Source organism: Somniosus microcephalus, chromosome 12 (assembly GCF_052327205.1).
Source record: "Somniosus microcephalus isolate GS21.2 chromosome 12, FLI_Smic_1.0, whole genome shotgun sequence".
Classification (NCBI taxonomy): Eukaryota; Metazoa; Chordata; class Chondrichthyes; order Squaliformes; family Somniosidae; genus Somniosus; species Somniosus microcephalus.
The window spans coordinates 30,103,892-30,120,485 of NC_140998.1; positions in this window are offsets into that span (position 1 = coordinate 30,103,892).

The window sequence follows — 16,594 nt, forward strand, 5'->3', positions numbered from 1 at the left end:
CGTCTTCAAGACAATCTCTGTATCTCTCAAGGGTATATGTGAGAATAGCCACTTGTAGTCCCTTCGGTTTATGACTGTTAGGGCTGATCCTGTGTCCAATTCCATTTTCACTTGGACTCCATCTATCTTGAGCGTGACCCAGATAGTTTGGTGATCCTCCATTTTGATTACATTATGTAGTTTCAGACAACCGAGCTCCTTGCTTCCGGAGTCTGTATCACTTTTCTGTTCGTCTGAACTACTCTCCGTCACCTTATGTACCTTTTTGTACTTCTCCTGTGGAGATTTCTTGCTGCTGGTTTTCTTTCCCAACCTGCAGACTCTTGCTATGTGTCCTACTTTTCCACACTGTCTGCACACTTGGTCCTTGAACCAACAATCCTTATGGTCGTGTGTTGTTCTGCCACAGCGATAACACTTCACTGCTCCATATGACATTTCATTTGTGCCATATTCTTGCGGTCTCCGTTGTATCTCTGCAGCGCCCCATGCGGCTGCTTCGTGTGATACTGCCATGCTGAAAGCCTTGTCCAGCGTAAGATCCTTTTCTGATAGAAGCCGTTTCTGGGTTCCTTCACTTTGAAGCCCACACACAAACTTGTCCCTTAAAGTATCTGCTAGTCCCGTTCCAATCTGGCAGTGTGTCGATAGCTTGCGCAGTTCCGTTAAATACTCAGCATTACTTTTGTCTTTATGCTGGTTCCTTTTGTGAAACTTAAATCTTTCTGCTATCAGCAGTGGTGTGGGGTTTAAGTGGTCCTGTAGGATTGCCACTATGCTTTCAAAATCCTTTTCCACTGGCTTCTCTGGGGTTACTAGGTTTCGCAGTAAGCCATACATTTTTGCACCCATGGAATTCAACAATACCAGTGCTTTCCTGGCATTTGGCACTTCATTCGCCTTGCAGTACACTTCTATGCATTCTACATATGTCGCCCAATCTTCGACTTCATTGTCGAACGCTGTGACACTGCCACTCTTCGGCATCCCTGGGTGTGGTTAGACTGGCTAAAAATGGCGTCTCCCGCGCTCTCCGTTCTTCTCCGCTGGCTCAAAATGGCGTCTCCCGCGCTCTCCCTTCTTCTCCACTGTGGCTCAAAATGGCGTCTCCCGTGCTCTCCCTTCTTCTCTGCTGCGGCTCAAAAATGGCGTCTCCCGCGCTCTCCCTTCTTCTCCCGCGGACGCTGCTCAGCCCTTGAACACCGGCCGCGCTCTGCTCGTTTTCCTCCGCACCTCTCTCGTTGATGCCGCTCGGTCCTGAACCCTGGCTGCGCCCTGTGCGCTTTATCCTCTCTCTTACCCCGTCGACGCTGCTCGGCCTTCCCCTGTGCCATCGGTCGGCTCCAGCCGCCGCCGTCCAGGAAGGGTCTGCGCCGTACCTGCTGCCAGCCCGTCTCGCTGGAGTCTCCGCCGGATGATCGACGCCCGTGCCCCTGGAATCGGCCTTCTTCTGTAGAGTTGCAGGTAGGTTCCAATCGACTCGTCGCCAATGTTAAATCCGTGAATTTTGATGTATGGTGTCCTTCAATAAATAGACAGAGACTGCAGAGGAACAATCAACAGGTGTGATATACCTATCAATTCGTCCAATAAAAAGCGACGAGTTAGGAACGTAACTAAAGGTTTTTATTGACTAAATAACAGAGCCCACCCTCGTGGGTGATCGGGTCCAACAAGGAGGAATACCAGCCAGTCGACTACCTTTATACCTGGGCAGGTAGGTGGAGCCATGGGCGGAGTCGGAGGTGGTCAGCCCAGGTATAACAGCGCGACAAGAGGCGACCTCGTATCGTGATACAACAGTGATAACGGTGATAACAATACAACAGTGATAACTATAGTGTAACGATAAAAGTGGTTTACCACATTCACCCCTTGTTTAGATTTGAGTCCGGCGGGGTGAAGTGTACTACCAGTTCTGGTATGTCAGTCTGTCCGGAGGCCTCGTAAGCCTCTCCGATCGTCGCAGCGGCGGTGCTGCATTATCCGGTGTTAGTGCTGGTGTCTGCGTGGTCGGCGAAGGCTCGTGGGGTTCCGGCATGCCGTCTACCTGGGCTGGAATTGGGGGGGGGGGTGGTGGGGGGGGGTAAAGGTGGTGTCTCCGGAGTGCCCGAGGGTGCGAGGTCTCGTAAGGAGACAGTGTCCTCCCGCCCGTCTGGGTAAGCCACGTAGGCGTACTGGGGGTTGGCGTGCAGGAGGTTCACCCTCTCGACCAGGGGGTCTGTTTTATGGGCCCTCACGTGCTTTCGCAGCAAGACGGGCCCCGGAGAGGTCAGCCAGGTTGGTAGAGTGGTTCCCGTAGTCGACTTCCTGGGGAAAACAAACATTCGTTCATGGGGGGTGGCGTTAACGGCAGTGCAAAGTAGTGACCGGATGGAGTGCAGCGCTGTCGGGAGGACTTCCTGCCAGCGGGAGGTTGGGAGGCCCTTAGACTTTAAGGCTAAGAGGACGGCCTTCCATACCGTCGCGTTCTCTCTTTCCACCTGGCCGTTCCCTCGGGGGTTGTAGCTGGTGGTCCTACTTGCTGCAATACCTCTCGCTAGTAGGAACTGACGGAGTTCCTCGCTCATGAAAGAGGAGCCCCGGTCACTATGTATATAGTTTGGGAACCCGAACAAGGCGAAGAGGTCGTTCAGGCATTTAATGACCGTGGTACTGGTCATGTCTGGGCAGGGGAAGGCAAAGGGGAAACGGGAGTACTCATCGACAATGTTGAGGAAGTACACATTACGGTCAGAGGACGGGAGGGGCCCCTTAAAGTCGATGCTCAGGCGCTCGAAGGGGCGGGTGGCCTTGATCAGGCTTGCTCTGTCCGGCCTAAAGAAGTGCGGTTTGCACTCGGCGCAGGTCTGGCAGTTCCTGGTTATGGTCCTGACCTCCTCGATGGAGTAGGGCAGGTTGCGGGCCTTAATGAAGTGGTAAAGTCTGGTGACCCCGGGGTGGCAGAGGTCGTTGTGGAGGGTCTGAAGTCTATCACTTTGCGCGCTGGCGCATGTAATTCGTGACAGAGCATCGGGGGGTTCGTTCAGCTTACCTGGCCGGTACAAGATATCATAATCGTAGGTGGAGAGCTCGATTCTCCACCTCAAGATCTTGTCGTTCTTGATTTTGCCCCTCAGCTTGTTATTAAACATAAAAGCGACCGAACGTTGGTCGGTAAGGAGGGTAAATCGTTTGCCTGCCAGGTAGTGCCTCCAGCGTCGTACCGCCTCCACAATCGCCTGGGCCTCCTTCTCGACCGACGAGTGTCGGATCTCAGGGCCCTGTAGGGTCCTTGAGAAGAAGGCCACCGGTCTCCCCTCCTGGTTAAGGGTGGCGGCTAGGGCGAAGTCGGATGCATCGCTCTCGACTTGGAAGGGGATGGACTCATCCACTGCGTGCATAGTGGCCTTGGCAATGTCTCCCTTAATGAGGGAGAAGGCTGCGCACGCTTCCTCCGTAAGGGGGAAGGATGTGGACTTCATGAGGGGTCTGGCTTTGTCCGCATAATTGGGCACCCATTGGGCATAGTAGGCGAAGAGCCCCAGGGTTCTCTTAAGTGCCTTAGGGCAGTGGGGGAGGGGTAGCTCCATGAGGGGGCGCATTCTTTCGGGGTCGGGGCCGATGAGTCCGTTCTCTACTACACAGCCAAGGATGGCAAGGCGCGAGGTGTTAAACACACATTTCTCCTTATTGTAGGTGAGGTTCAGCCGTTGGGCTGTACGGAGGAATTTCTCCAGATTCACGTCGTGGTCCTGCCGGTCGCGGCCGCAGATGGTGACGTTATCTAGGTAGGGGAATGTGGCCTGCAGTCCGTTCTGGTCAACCATCCGGTCCATCTCCCTTTGGAAGACCAAGACCCCGTTGGTGACACCGAAGGGAACCCTAAGGAAGTGGTATAGGCGCCCATTCGCCTCGAAGGCGGTGTACTGGCGGTCCTCGGGGTGGATAGGGAGTTGGTGGTAGGCCGACTTAAGGTCGATGGTCGAGAATACGCGGTATTGTGCAATCTGATTGACCATGTCAGATATGCGGGGAAGGGGGTATGCATCCAGCTGGGTGTATCTGTTTATGGTCTGGCTGTAGTCGATGACCAGGCGATTTTTATCACCGGTCTTAACGACCACGACCTGGGCACGCCAGGGGCTGTTGCTCCCCTCGATGATGCCCTCCTTCAGGAGACGCTGCACCTCAGAGCTAATGAAAGCTCTGTCCCCAGCGCTGTACCGCCTGCTCTTGGTAGCGACGGGTTTGCAGTCGGGGGTGAGGTTAGCGAACAGGGAAGGTGGCGGCACCTTGAGGGTGGATAGGCTGCAGGTGTTACGCGGTGGGCGGTTTAACCTTCGCTGGTTGTCGACTGTGAGTGGGGGGAGGGGTCCACCGTATGCTAGGGTTACACTTTGGAGGTGGGATTGGAAGTCCAGCCCTAGTAGGACGGCAGCGCAGAGCTGGGGGAAGACGAGGAGTTTAAAGTTTTTATACTCTGTACCCTTAACCGACAAGGTCACAGCACAGTAGCCGCTAATGTCCGTGGCGTGGGACCTCGATGCCATCGAGATTCGGTTGCGCGTTGGCAGGACAGGGAGGGAGTAGTGGCTCACCGTGTCTGGGTGGATGAAGCTCTCCGTGCTTCCGCTGTCGAACAGGCAGGTCGTGGCGTGGCCGTTTACTTTGATGTCCATCATCGACTTGGACAGGTGGTGTGGGCGGGCTTGATCCAGAGTGACGGAGGCTAGCGTGTAGGTAAGCGAGTCGTTGTCGTCTGCGGGCGAGGCGGTCGTCGGGTCCGGGGGCCCGGTGGCAGTCGGGCGTGGTGGGTAAAATGGCATCTCCCACGAGGTAGGACAAAATGGCGGAGAAGATGGCTGCCCCCATAACTCACATGAGGCACTATTGGGGTCGGTTGCCTTGATCAAAGATGGCCGCCCCCATGACTCACGTGTGGGGATACTGGCCTCAGTTGCTGTGAAAGAAGATGGCCGCCCCCACAGTTCGCATGAGGCACTGCTGGCCTCTGAAGATCCGCTCCTGCAGGCCTTAGAGAAGTGGCCTTTCTTCCTGCAGGTTGTGCAGGTAGAGTTCCTGGCTGGGCAGCGCGACCTCGGGTGCTTCTCCTGGCCGCAAAAGAAGCAGCCGGCGGCCCGATCGCGGGTGCCCGATGTTGGAGCCGGTACCGGGGGTGGCGGGCCCGGTCGGGTCCGGGACGCCGACGCTGAGGTAGGTCCCGGGGGCGGCGCTGCGAAGGGTATTGCGGTAGGGGTCGGGCCAGAGTCCCAGGGTCGCGAGCAGTACCTGGAAAACGCCTCCTGGTCCTGATGGGCCACCTCCAGGGAGAGAGCGAGGGCTTCAGCTTTGTCCAGGTCGAGGTCTTTAGCTTCAAGCAGTCTTTGCCGTGAGTAGTCGGACCGTAGGCCTTTCACAAAGGCATCGCGGATATTATCTTCCGTATTTTCAACAGCCGTCACCGCTTTAAAGTCACAGTTCCTGCCGAGTGCTCTTAGCGCCCGTAAAAATTCAGCTACAGACTCTCCTGGCTGTTGCGGGCGGGATCTTAGGAGGTGCCTGGTGTACATGTAATTTACCGGGCTGCGGTACTGCTGTTTCAGTAGGTTGATAGCGGCCTCGTACGTAGTCGTGTCCTGTATGAGTGCGTATACTCTCGGGCTCTTTTGGGCGTTCAGAAGTCTTAGTTTGGATCTCTGCGGGGTGCCGGATTCTTCCAGGTAGGATTCGAAGCAGTCCAGCCAGTGTTTGAAGTTGAGGGCTGCGTTTGCTGCCTGTGGGTTTAGATCCAGGTACGGTGGTTTGAGGGCTTGCAGCCAAGCCGGCTGGTGTGGCTGTGCTTCTGGGAGGGCTTCTGGCTGGCCAGTAGTAGACATCTTTAAAATTTAGTCAATAAAATTGATATACCTATCAATTCGTCCAATAAAAAGCGACGAGTTAGGAACGTAACTAAAGGTTTTTATTGACTAAATAACAGAGCCCACCCTCGTGGGTGATTGGGTCCAACAAGGAGGAATACCAGCCAGTCGACTACCTTTATACCTGGGCAGGTAGGTGGAGCCATGGGCGGAGTCGGAGGTGGTCAGCCCAGGTATAACAGCGCGACAAGAGGCGACCTCGTATCGTGATACAACAGTGATAACGGTGATAACAATACAACAGTGATAACTATAGTGTAACGATAAAAGTGGTTTACCACAAGGTGTTTACTGGATGAGGGTTACTCTAAAACTAACAGTACAGATCCCTACTCAGGGTTTATATACAGGGGTGGTCACTGCCGGTACTACAGTATACAGGAGCTGTAAAAAGTAGTTCTCCCCTTAAAGGTACATACACTACAATATTGGTCAAGGAAATTCTCCTGAACACATTTCAGAAATTCCTGCCCCTTCTTTCCCTTTACCCTAGCATTATCCCAATCGATATTTGGGTAATTAAAGTCCCCCAATATCACCACTCTATAGCTCTTGCATATCTCTGCGATTTCCCTGCAGATTTGCTCCTCTATCTCCCTCTCACTATTTGGAGGCCTATAGAATACCCCCAATAGTGTGATCATACCCTTTTTGCTCTTCAACGCTAACCAAATGGATTCTGCCCTTGTTCCCTCAAGAACATCCTCCCTTTCCAACACTACAATGTCTTCCTTAATCAGCACTACCACCCCACCTCCCTTTTTTCCTTCCCTCTCTTTTCTGAACACCTTGTACCCTTGAATATTAAGTACCCAGTCCTCACCGTTTTTAAGCCACATTTCCGTATTGCCACAATATCATATTGCCACACAACTAATTGTGCTTGTAGCTCACCAACCTTATTCACCACACTTTGTGCGTTTAAGGCCATGCATTCTAAACCCATTTTTGAATTTTTCGTAGTCTTTCTTAGTCTGCTCCTGTCTAATATGGTACTATTACCGCCTCTAGTACTTTCTTCTCTAGTACTATCCAACACACACACTCTTTTATGCATCTTATTCCTCTTTTCTACTCCTATATGTTGGTGCCCAACCCCTTTCCAAGCTAACCCTCCCCAACAGCACTAACAAACCTGTGGTGCCGTAGACTTGACTCTGGTTGCACTCGCCAGAGGAACCATTGCCCTCATCAGTACTCAGAACAGAATACTGGTTGGAGAGCGAGATGCACTCTGGACACTCCTGCACCAAATGCCTGGTCCTCCTCTTCTGTCTGGCGGTCACCCATTCCCTCTCTGCCTGCACACTCTTAAGCTGCGGGGTGACCACCTCTAGAAACGTGCTATCCATGTAACTCTCAGCCTCACGGATGCATCGCAGTGTCTCCAGCCACCGCTCCAGCTCCGAAACTCGGAGCTCGAGTTGCTGTAGCTGGTGACACTTCCTGCACATGTGGTCATCCAGGCTACGCAAAGCGTCCAGGACTTCCCACCTGGCACAGGATGTGCATTCCACGGGACTGAGCTGCCCTGCCATACCTCTAGTTAATAAACTAAGAACTAACCCAGCAGAAATAAACTTAAAACTTAACAAAAAACACTCCCCAGCTGCTCACCAATCAGCTCCTTCCCTTGTGCCGACGTCACATTTTGTTACTCTGATGTCACTTTTTCAAAAACTGCTTCTGTTAGGCAAAATGAAAAAGGAGGAGGGGTAGCCCTGATAATAAAGGATGAAATAAAAACAGTTGAGAGAAAGGATCTTAGCTCCGAAAATCAAGATGTAGAATCAGTTTGGGTGGAGTTAAGAAACAACAAGGGTCAGAAAACATTGGTGGGAGTTGTTTATAGGCCCCCAAACAATAGTTGTAATGTAGGGCAGTGTATAAATCAGGAAATTAGAGGCACATGAAACAAGGATAATGTAATGTATATATACCTTAAGGGAGAGAACTACTTTTTACAGCTCCTGTATACTGTAGTACCGGCAGTGACCACACCTGCATATAAACCCTGAGTAGTGATCTGTACAATTAGTTCTAGAGTAACCCTCATTCAGTAAACACCTGTAGAATCGTTTCCCTGCAGTCTTGTGGTAAACCACTTTTATCGTTCACTATCGTTATACCAATCTGGCATAAAAGGAAATCTAAAAAGGTGACTCAACCGTGGATAACAGGGGAAATTAGAGACAGCATAAAATCCAAAGATAGGGCGTATAAAATAGCCAAAAAAAGCGCCAGAGCGGAAGATTGGGAACAGTTTAAGATAGAGCAAAGGAGGGCAAAGGGCATAATCAAGAGGGGCAAAATAGCTTACGAAAACAAGCTGGCGGAAAATATAAAAACTAACTCCAAAAGCTTTTATAAGTATATCAAAAGGAAAAGACTGGTGAAAACCAAAGTTGGTCCATTGCAGTCAGATACGGGGGAATATATAATGGGAAATAAGGAAATGGCAGATCAACTAAATGCATACTTTGGGTCAGTCTTTACGAAGGAAGACACAAAAAACCTCCCTGGGATATCGGGAAAAATAGGGACATTGGCAAAGGAGGAACTGACGCAAATCAATATCTCTAAGGATATGGTGTTAAGGAAGCTAAAGGGATTGAAGGTGGACAAATCCCCAGGGCCTGATAACATGCATCCTAGGGTACTGAAGGAGGTGGCCCTAGAGATAGCGGATGCACTAAGGATGATTTTTCAGAATTCATTAGACTCGGGAACAGTGCCGATGGATTGGAGGGTAGCTAACGTTACCCCACTATTCAAAAAGGGGGGTAGGGAAAAAGCAGGTAATTACAGACCTGTAAGCCTTACATCAGTTGTGGGCAAAATGCTGGAGTCCATCATTAAGGATGAAATAGCGGAGCACTTAGCAAATGGGGACAGGATAGGACAGAGTCAACATGGATTTACAAAGGGTAAATCGTGCTTGACTAATCTATTGGAATTTTTTGAGGGAGTAACTGGTAGAATAGATGGGGGAGAGCCAGTAGATGTGGTGTACCTGGACTTCCAAAAGGCCTTCGATAAGGTCCCACATAAAAGATTAGCATGGAAAATTGAGGCTCATGGGATAAAGGGGAAAGTTTTGGCGTGGATAGGGAACTGGCTGTCAGATAGAAAACAGAGAGTTGGAATAAACGGCTCATTTTCTGAATGGCAGGCAGTAACAAGTGGGGTACCACAGGGATCTGTCCTGGGCCCCCAGCTGTTCACAATTTACATTAATGACCTGGATCAGGGAGTCGGATGCAGCATTTCCAAATTTGCAGACGACACTAAACTAGGAGGGGGGGTGGGCTCAGAGGAAGAGACCAGGAAGCTCCAGAGCGATTTGGACAGACTGGGCGATTGGGCGGATAAATGGCAGATGCACTATAATGTGGACAAGTGCGAAGTTATCCACCTTGGGTGCAGGAACGGGAGGGCAAATTATTATTTAAATGGCAATAGATTGGGAGAGGGGGAAGTACAGAGAGACCTGGGTGTTCTTGTACACCAGTCACTGAAGGCGAGCATGCAGGTGCAACAGGCGGTCAAGAAGGCAAACGGTATGCTGGCCTTCATAGCAAAAGGGTTAGAATACAGGAAAAGGGATACCTTGCTGCAGCTGTACAGGGCACTGGTGAGACCACACCTCGAGTACTGTGTACAGTTTTGGTCGCCTCATCTGAGGAAGGATGTTCTTGCCATGGAGGGGGTGCAGCGGCGATTCACCAGGCTGATACCAGGAATGGCGGGAATGACCTATGAGGAGAGACTATGTAGTTTAGGGATGTACACACTGGAGTTTAGAAGATTGAGAGGGGACCTCATAGAAGTGTATAAAATTCTGACAGGTCTAGACAGACTGGATGCAGAAGGAATGTTTCCCTTGGCGGGTGAGAACAGAACTAGAGGACATAATTTAAGGATAAGGGCTAAACCATTTAGGACAGAGATGAGGGGGAATTTCTTCACTCAGAGAGTGGTGAACCTGTGGAACTCATTGCCACAGAGGGCAGTGTACGCCAGCTCATTAAATATATTTAAGAGGGAATTAGATATATTTCTACGGGCAAAAGGGGTTAAGGGTTACGGAGAGAAGGCGGGGACGGGATACTGAATTAAAGGATCAGCCATGATCTCATCGAATGGCGGAGCAGGCACGAAGGGCCGAATGGCCTACTCCTGCTCCTATCTTCTATGTATCTATGTACTATGGTTATCACTGTTTATATCGTTACACTATGGTTATCACTGTTTACACTGTTGTATCACTACACAAGGTCACCTCTTGTCACGCTGTTATACCTGGGCTGACCACAGCTGACTCCGCCCATGGCTCCGCCTGCTTGCCCAGGTATAAAGGTGGTCGACTGGCTGGTATTCCTCCTTGTTGGACCCGATCACCCACGAGGGTGGGCTCTGTTATTTAGCCAATAAAAACCTATAGTTACTGTCTTAACTCGTCGCTTTTCATTGGATGAATTGATAGGTATATCAATTTTATTGGCTAAATTTTGAAATGAGTGGATCGGAGCAGCCAAACGACCAGCCAAACGGCCAGCTACAACAGCCACAGCAGCCGGCCTGGCTGCGAGCCCTCCGACTGCCGTACCTGGATCTAAACCCACAGGCAGCGAACTCAGCCCTCGACTTCAAACACTGGCTGAGCTGTTTCGAATCCTACCTGGGAGAATCCGGCGTGCCTCCGGGATCCAAACTAAGAGTTCTGACCGCCCAGGTGAGCCCTAAAGTATTTGCATTCATCCGGGACCTTGCTACATACGAGGACGCCCTCAACCTGCTGAAATAGCAGTACTGGAGCCCGGTAAATTCTATGTATGCCAGACATCTCCTAAGATCCCGCTCGCAACAGCCAGGAGAGTCTGTAGATGAATTTTTACGGGCGCTACAAACACTCGGCAGGGACTGTGACTTTAAAGCTGTAACGGCTGCAGAAAATACTGAAGGGAATATCCGCGATGCCTTCGTGAAAGGCCTTCGGTCCGACTACTCACGGCAAAGACTGCTCGAATCAAAGGACCTCGACCTGAATACAACTGCAGCCCTCGCTCGCTCTCTGGAAGTGGCCCATTGGGACCTCAAGGCGTACTCCAGGTACTGTGCTGCGCGACCCTGGGACTCGGGCCCGACCCCGGCCGCAATACCCCTCACACCGCCGCCTCTGGGACCTACCTCAGCGTCGGCGTCCCAGAACCGATCGGGACCGCCACCCCCAGTACCGGCTGCGACATCGGAGCCCCGCGATCGGGCCGCCGGCTGCTTCTTCTGTGGCCAGGCGAAACACCCGAGGACGCGCTGCCCTGCAAGAAACGCGACTTGCTCCGACTGCCACAAGAAAGGCCACTTCGTGAAGGCCTGCAGGGGGAGAGCCACAGACGCCAGCAGTGCCTCATGCGAGTTGTGGGGGCGGCCATCTTTCATCAAGGCCACAGGTGCCAGTATCCCCTCGTGTGAGTCGTGGGGACGGCCATCTTTGATCAAGGCCACAGACGCCAGCAGTGCCTCATCTGAGTTGTGGGGGCGGCCATCTTCTCCGCCATTTTATTCAACGTCGTGGGCGCTGCCATTTTGTCCACCACACTCGACCGCCACCTTGTCTCCAGACCCGACCACCGCCTCACCCGCAGACTACAGCAGCTCGCTCAGCCATACACTAGCCTCCGTCACACTGAACCAAGCTCGCCCGCATCACCTGTCCAGGTCCATGATGGACATCAAAGTAAACGGCCACGCCACGACCTGCCTGTTCGACAGCGGAAGCACGGAGAGTTTCATCCATCCAGACACGGTGAGCCACTACTCCCTCACTGTCCGGCCAACGCGCAACCGGATCTCGATGGCGTCGAGGTCCCATTCTACAGACATCAGCAGCTACTGTGTTGTGACCCTGTCGGTTAGGGGCACGGAGTATAACAATTTTAAACTCCTCGTCCTGCCCCAGCTCTGCGCTGCCGTCCTACTAGGGCTGGACTTCCAATCCCACCTTCAAAGTGTCACTTTGGCATACGGTGGACCCCTCCCCCCACTCACAGTCGACAACCAGCAGCCTTTAAACCGCCCACCGCGTACCACCTGCGGCCTATCCACCCTCAAGGTCCCGCCCCCCTCCCTGTTCGCTAACCTCACCCGCGACTGTAAACCCGTCGCCACCAAGAGCAGGCGGTACAGCGCCGGGGACAGAGCTTTTATTAGCTCTGAGGTGCAGCGTCTCCTGAAGGAGGGCATCATCGAGAGGAGCAACAGCCCCTGGTGTGCCCAGGTCGTAGTCGCTAAGACCGGCAATAAAAACCGCCTAGTCATCGACTACAGCCAAACCATAAACCGGTACACCCAGCTGGACGCATACCCCCTCCCCCGCATATCTGATATGGTCAATCAGATTGCACAGTACCGGGTATTCTCCACCATCGACCTTAAGTCGGCCTATCACCAACTCCCTATCCGCCCTGAGGACCGCCAGTATACCGCCTTCGAGGCGAATGGCCGCCTCTACCACTTCCTTAGGGTTCCCTTCGGCGTCACCAACGGGGTTTCGGTCTTCCAAAGGGAGATGGACCGGATGGTTGACCAGAACGGGCTGCAGGCCACGTTCCCTTATCTAGATAACGTCACCATCTGCGGCCGTGACCGGCAGGACCGTGATGTTAATCTGGAGAAATTCCTCCGTACGGCCGAACGGCTGAACCTCACTTACAATAAGGAGAAATGTGTGTTTAACACCTCGCGTCTTGCCATCCTCGGCTGCGTAGTAGAGAATGGAGTCATCGGCCCCGACCCCGAAAGAAAGCGCCCCCTCATGGAGCTTCCCCTCCCCCACTGTCCAAAGGCGCTGAAGAGAACCCTGGGGCTCTTCGCCTACTATGCCCAATGGGTGCCGAATTATGCGGACAAAGCCATACCCCTCATGAAGTCTACCTCCTTCCCCCTGACGGCAGAAGCGTGCGCAGCCTTCTCCCTCATAAAGGGAGACATTGCTAAGGCCACAATGCACGCGGTGGATGAGTCTATCCCTTTCCAAGTGGAGAGTGATGCATCCGACTTCGCCCTAGCTGCAACCCTTAACCAGGCGGGGAGACCTGTGGCCTTCTTCTCAAGGACCCTCCAGGGCCCTGAGATCCGACACTCTTCGGTCGAGAAGGAGGCCCAGGCGATCGTGGAGGCAGTACGACGCTGGAGGCATTACCTGGCAGGCAAACGATTTACCCTCCTCACCGACCAGCGTTCGGTCGCTTTTATGTTTAATAACAAGCTGAGGGGCAAAATCAAGAACGACAAGATATTGAGGTGGAGAATCGAGCTCTCCACCTATGATTATGATATCTTGTACCGGCCTGGTAAACTGAACGAACCCCCAGATGCTCTATCACGAAGTACATGCGCCAACGCGCAAATTGATAGACTGCAGACCCTCCACAATGACCTCTGCCACCCCGGGGTCACCAGACTTTACCACTTCATTAAGGCCCGCAACCTGCCCTACTCCATCGAGGAGGTCAGGACCATGACCAGGAACTGCCAGAACTGTGCCGAGTGCAAACCGCACTTCTATAGGCCGGACAAAGCAAGCCTGATCAAGGCCACCCGCCCCTTCGAGCGCTTGAGCATCGATTTTAAGGGGCCCCTCCCGTCCTCTGACTGTAATGTGTACTTCCTCAACATCATTGATGAGTACTCCCGTTTCCCCTTTGCCTTCCCCTGCCCAGACATGACCAGTACCACGGTCATCAAATGCCTGAACGACCTCTTCGCCTTGTTCGGGTTCCCGAACTATATACATAGCGACCGGGGCTCATCCTTCATGAGCGAGGAACTTCGCCAGTTCCTACTAGCGAGAGGTATTGCTGCAAGCAGGACCACCAGCTACAACCCCCGAGGGAACGGCCAGGTGGAAAGAGAGAACGCGACTGTCTGGAAGGCCGTTCTCTTAGCCTTAAAGTCTAAGGGCCTGCCAACCTCTTGCTGGCAGGAAGTCCTCCCGGCAGCGCTGCATTCCATCCGGTCACTGCTTTGCACGGCCATTAATGCCACCCCCCATGAACGAATGTTTGTTTTCCCCAGGAAGTCGACTACGGGAACCTCGCTACCAACATGGCTGACTTCTCCGGGGCCCGTCTTGCTGCGAAAGCACGTGAGGGCCCATAAAATGGACCCCCTGGTCGAGAGGGTGGACCTCCTGCACGCCAACCCCCAGTACGCCTATGTGGCATACCCAGACGGGCGGGAGGACACAGTCTCTTTACAAGACCTTGCACCCTCGGGCACCCCGAGACACCACCGTTACCCCCCACCACCCCCCCAAATCCAGCCCAGGTAGACGGCATGCCGGAACCCCATTAGCCTTCGCCGACCACGCAGACACCAGCATTAACATCGGATACTGCACCACCGCCGCCACTGCTGCGCCGATCAGAAAGACTTACGAGGCCTCCGGACAGACTGACATACCCGAACTGGTAGTACACTTCACCCCGCCGGACTCAAATCTAAACAAGGGGTGAATGTGGTAAACCACTTTTATCGTTCACTATCGTTACACTATGGTTATCACTGTTTATATCGTTACACTATGGTTATCACTGTTTACACTGTTGTATCACTACACAAGGTCACCTCTTGTCACGCTGTTATACCTGGGCTGACCACAGCTGACTCCGCCCATGGCTCTGCCTGCTTGCCCAGGTATAAAGGTGGTCGACTGGCTGGTATTCCTCCTTGTTGGACCCGATCGCCCACGAGGGTGGGCTCTGTTATTTAGCCAATAAAAACCTATAGTTACTGTCTTAACTCGTCGCTTTTCATTGGATGAATTGATAGGTATATCAAGTCTGTTGTCTGATTATTGAAGGACACAACATTAAGATACACGGACATAACATTGGCGACGAGGCAGGTTCGAACCTACCTGCAACTCTGCATCACCTCCCGGGGATTCGTTCCTGAAGATCAGTGGAAGAAGGTCGAGTCCAGAAGTACGGGCGTCGACCACGGGCAACCGCCCAGTCATCCAGCAGAGATTTGAGCATCGCAGGGGAGGCTGTCGAGAGCCAGGCTTGGCTTTCCAGTCACGGTGGTCCAGCGAAACGGGCTGGCAACAGGTACTGCGCAGACCCTTCCCGGACAGCGGCAGGCTAGAGCCCGACCAAGCGGCACAGAAAAAGGCCGAGCAGCATCGACGGGGGAGAGAGAGAGGGCAGAGCGCACAGGGCGCAGCCGGTGTTCAGGGCCGAGCAGCGTTAACGGGGGAGAGAGGCGCGCAGGAAAACACGAGGTGCTGCCATTGCCACGAGGACCGCAGAGAGCGGCGTTGGCAACAGTGCAGGAGCAGCGCACGAAACCCACAGGGCGTCGCCATTTGACACGAGGACCGCCGAGAGCGGCGTTGGCAGCAGCGCGGGAGACGCCATTTTAAGCCGCAGCGGGGAAGAAAGGAAAGCGCGGGAGACGCCATTTTAAGCCAGTCTAACCACACCCAGAAATGCCAAAGAGTGGCAGTATCACAGCGTTCGACAATGAAGTATGACATATGTCGAACGCATAGAAGTATACTGCAAGGCGAATGAAGTGCCAGATGACAAGAAAGCGCTGGTATTGTTGAATTCAATGGGTGCAAAAATGTATGGCTTACTACGAAACCTAATAACCCCAGAGAAGCCAGTAGAAAAGGATTTTGAAAACATAGTGTCAATCCTACAGGACCACTTAAACCCCACACCACTGCTGATAGCAGAAAGATTTAAGTTTCACAAAAGGAACCAGCATAAAGATGAAAGTAATGCTGAGTATTTAACGGAACTGCGCAAGCTATCGAAACACTGTCAGTTTGGAACGGGACTAGCAGATACTTTAAGGGACAAGTTTGTGTGTGGGCTTCAAAGTGAAGGAACCCAGAAGCGGCTTCTATCAGAAAAGGATCTTGCACTGGACAAGGCTTTCAGCATTGCAGTATCACATGAAGCAGCAGCACGGGGCGCTGCAGAGATACAACGGAGACCGCAAGAATATGGCACAAATGAATTGTCATACGGAACAGTGAAGTGCTATCGCTGCGGCAGAACAACACATGACCATAATGATTGCTGGTTTAAGGACAAAGTGTGCAGACAGTGTGGAAAAGTAGGACACATAGCAAGAGTCTGCAGGTCAGGAAAGAGAACCAGCAGCAAGAAATCTCCACAGGAGAAGTACAAGAAGGTACATAAGGTGACGGAGAGTAGTTCAGATGAACAAAAGAGTGATACAGACTCCAGAAGCAAGGAGCTGGGTTGTCTGAAACTACGTAATGTGATCAAAACAGAGGATCACCAAACTATCTGGGTCATGCTCAAGATAGACGGAGTCCAAGTGAAAATGGAATTGGACACAGGATCAGCCCTAACAGTCATAAACCAAAGGGACTACAAGCGGCTATTCTCACATATACACTTGAGAGATACAAAGATTGTCTTGAAGATGTACATGGGGCAAAAAGTCTACCAAAAGGAAAATTAAGGGTGAACGTTATATATAACGGCAAGGAAACACCAAAAATGGACCTATATGTATTACCAGATGGAGGACCACCACTACTAGGACGTGAATGGATCCGGAAGATACAGCTAGATTGGCATTCCATACAAGCACTGACTGTAGATGCCAAAAAGGATGACGACGTCACACCTGGACGACTGTCAAAAATG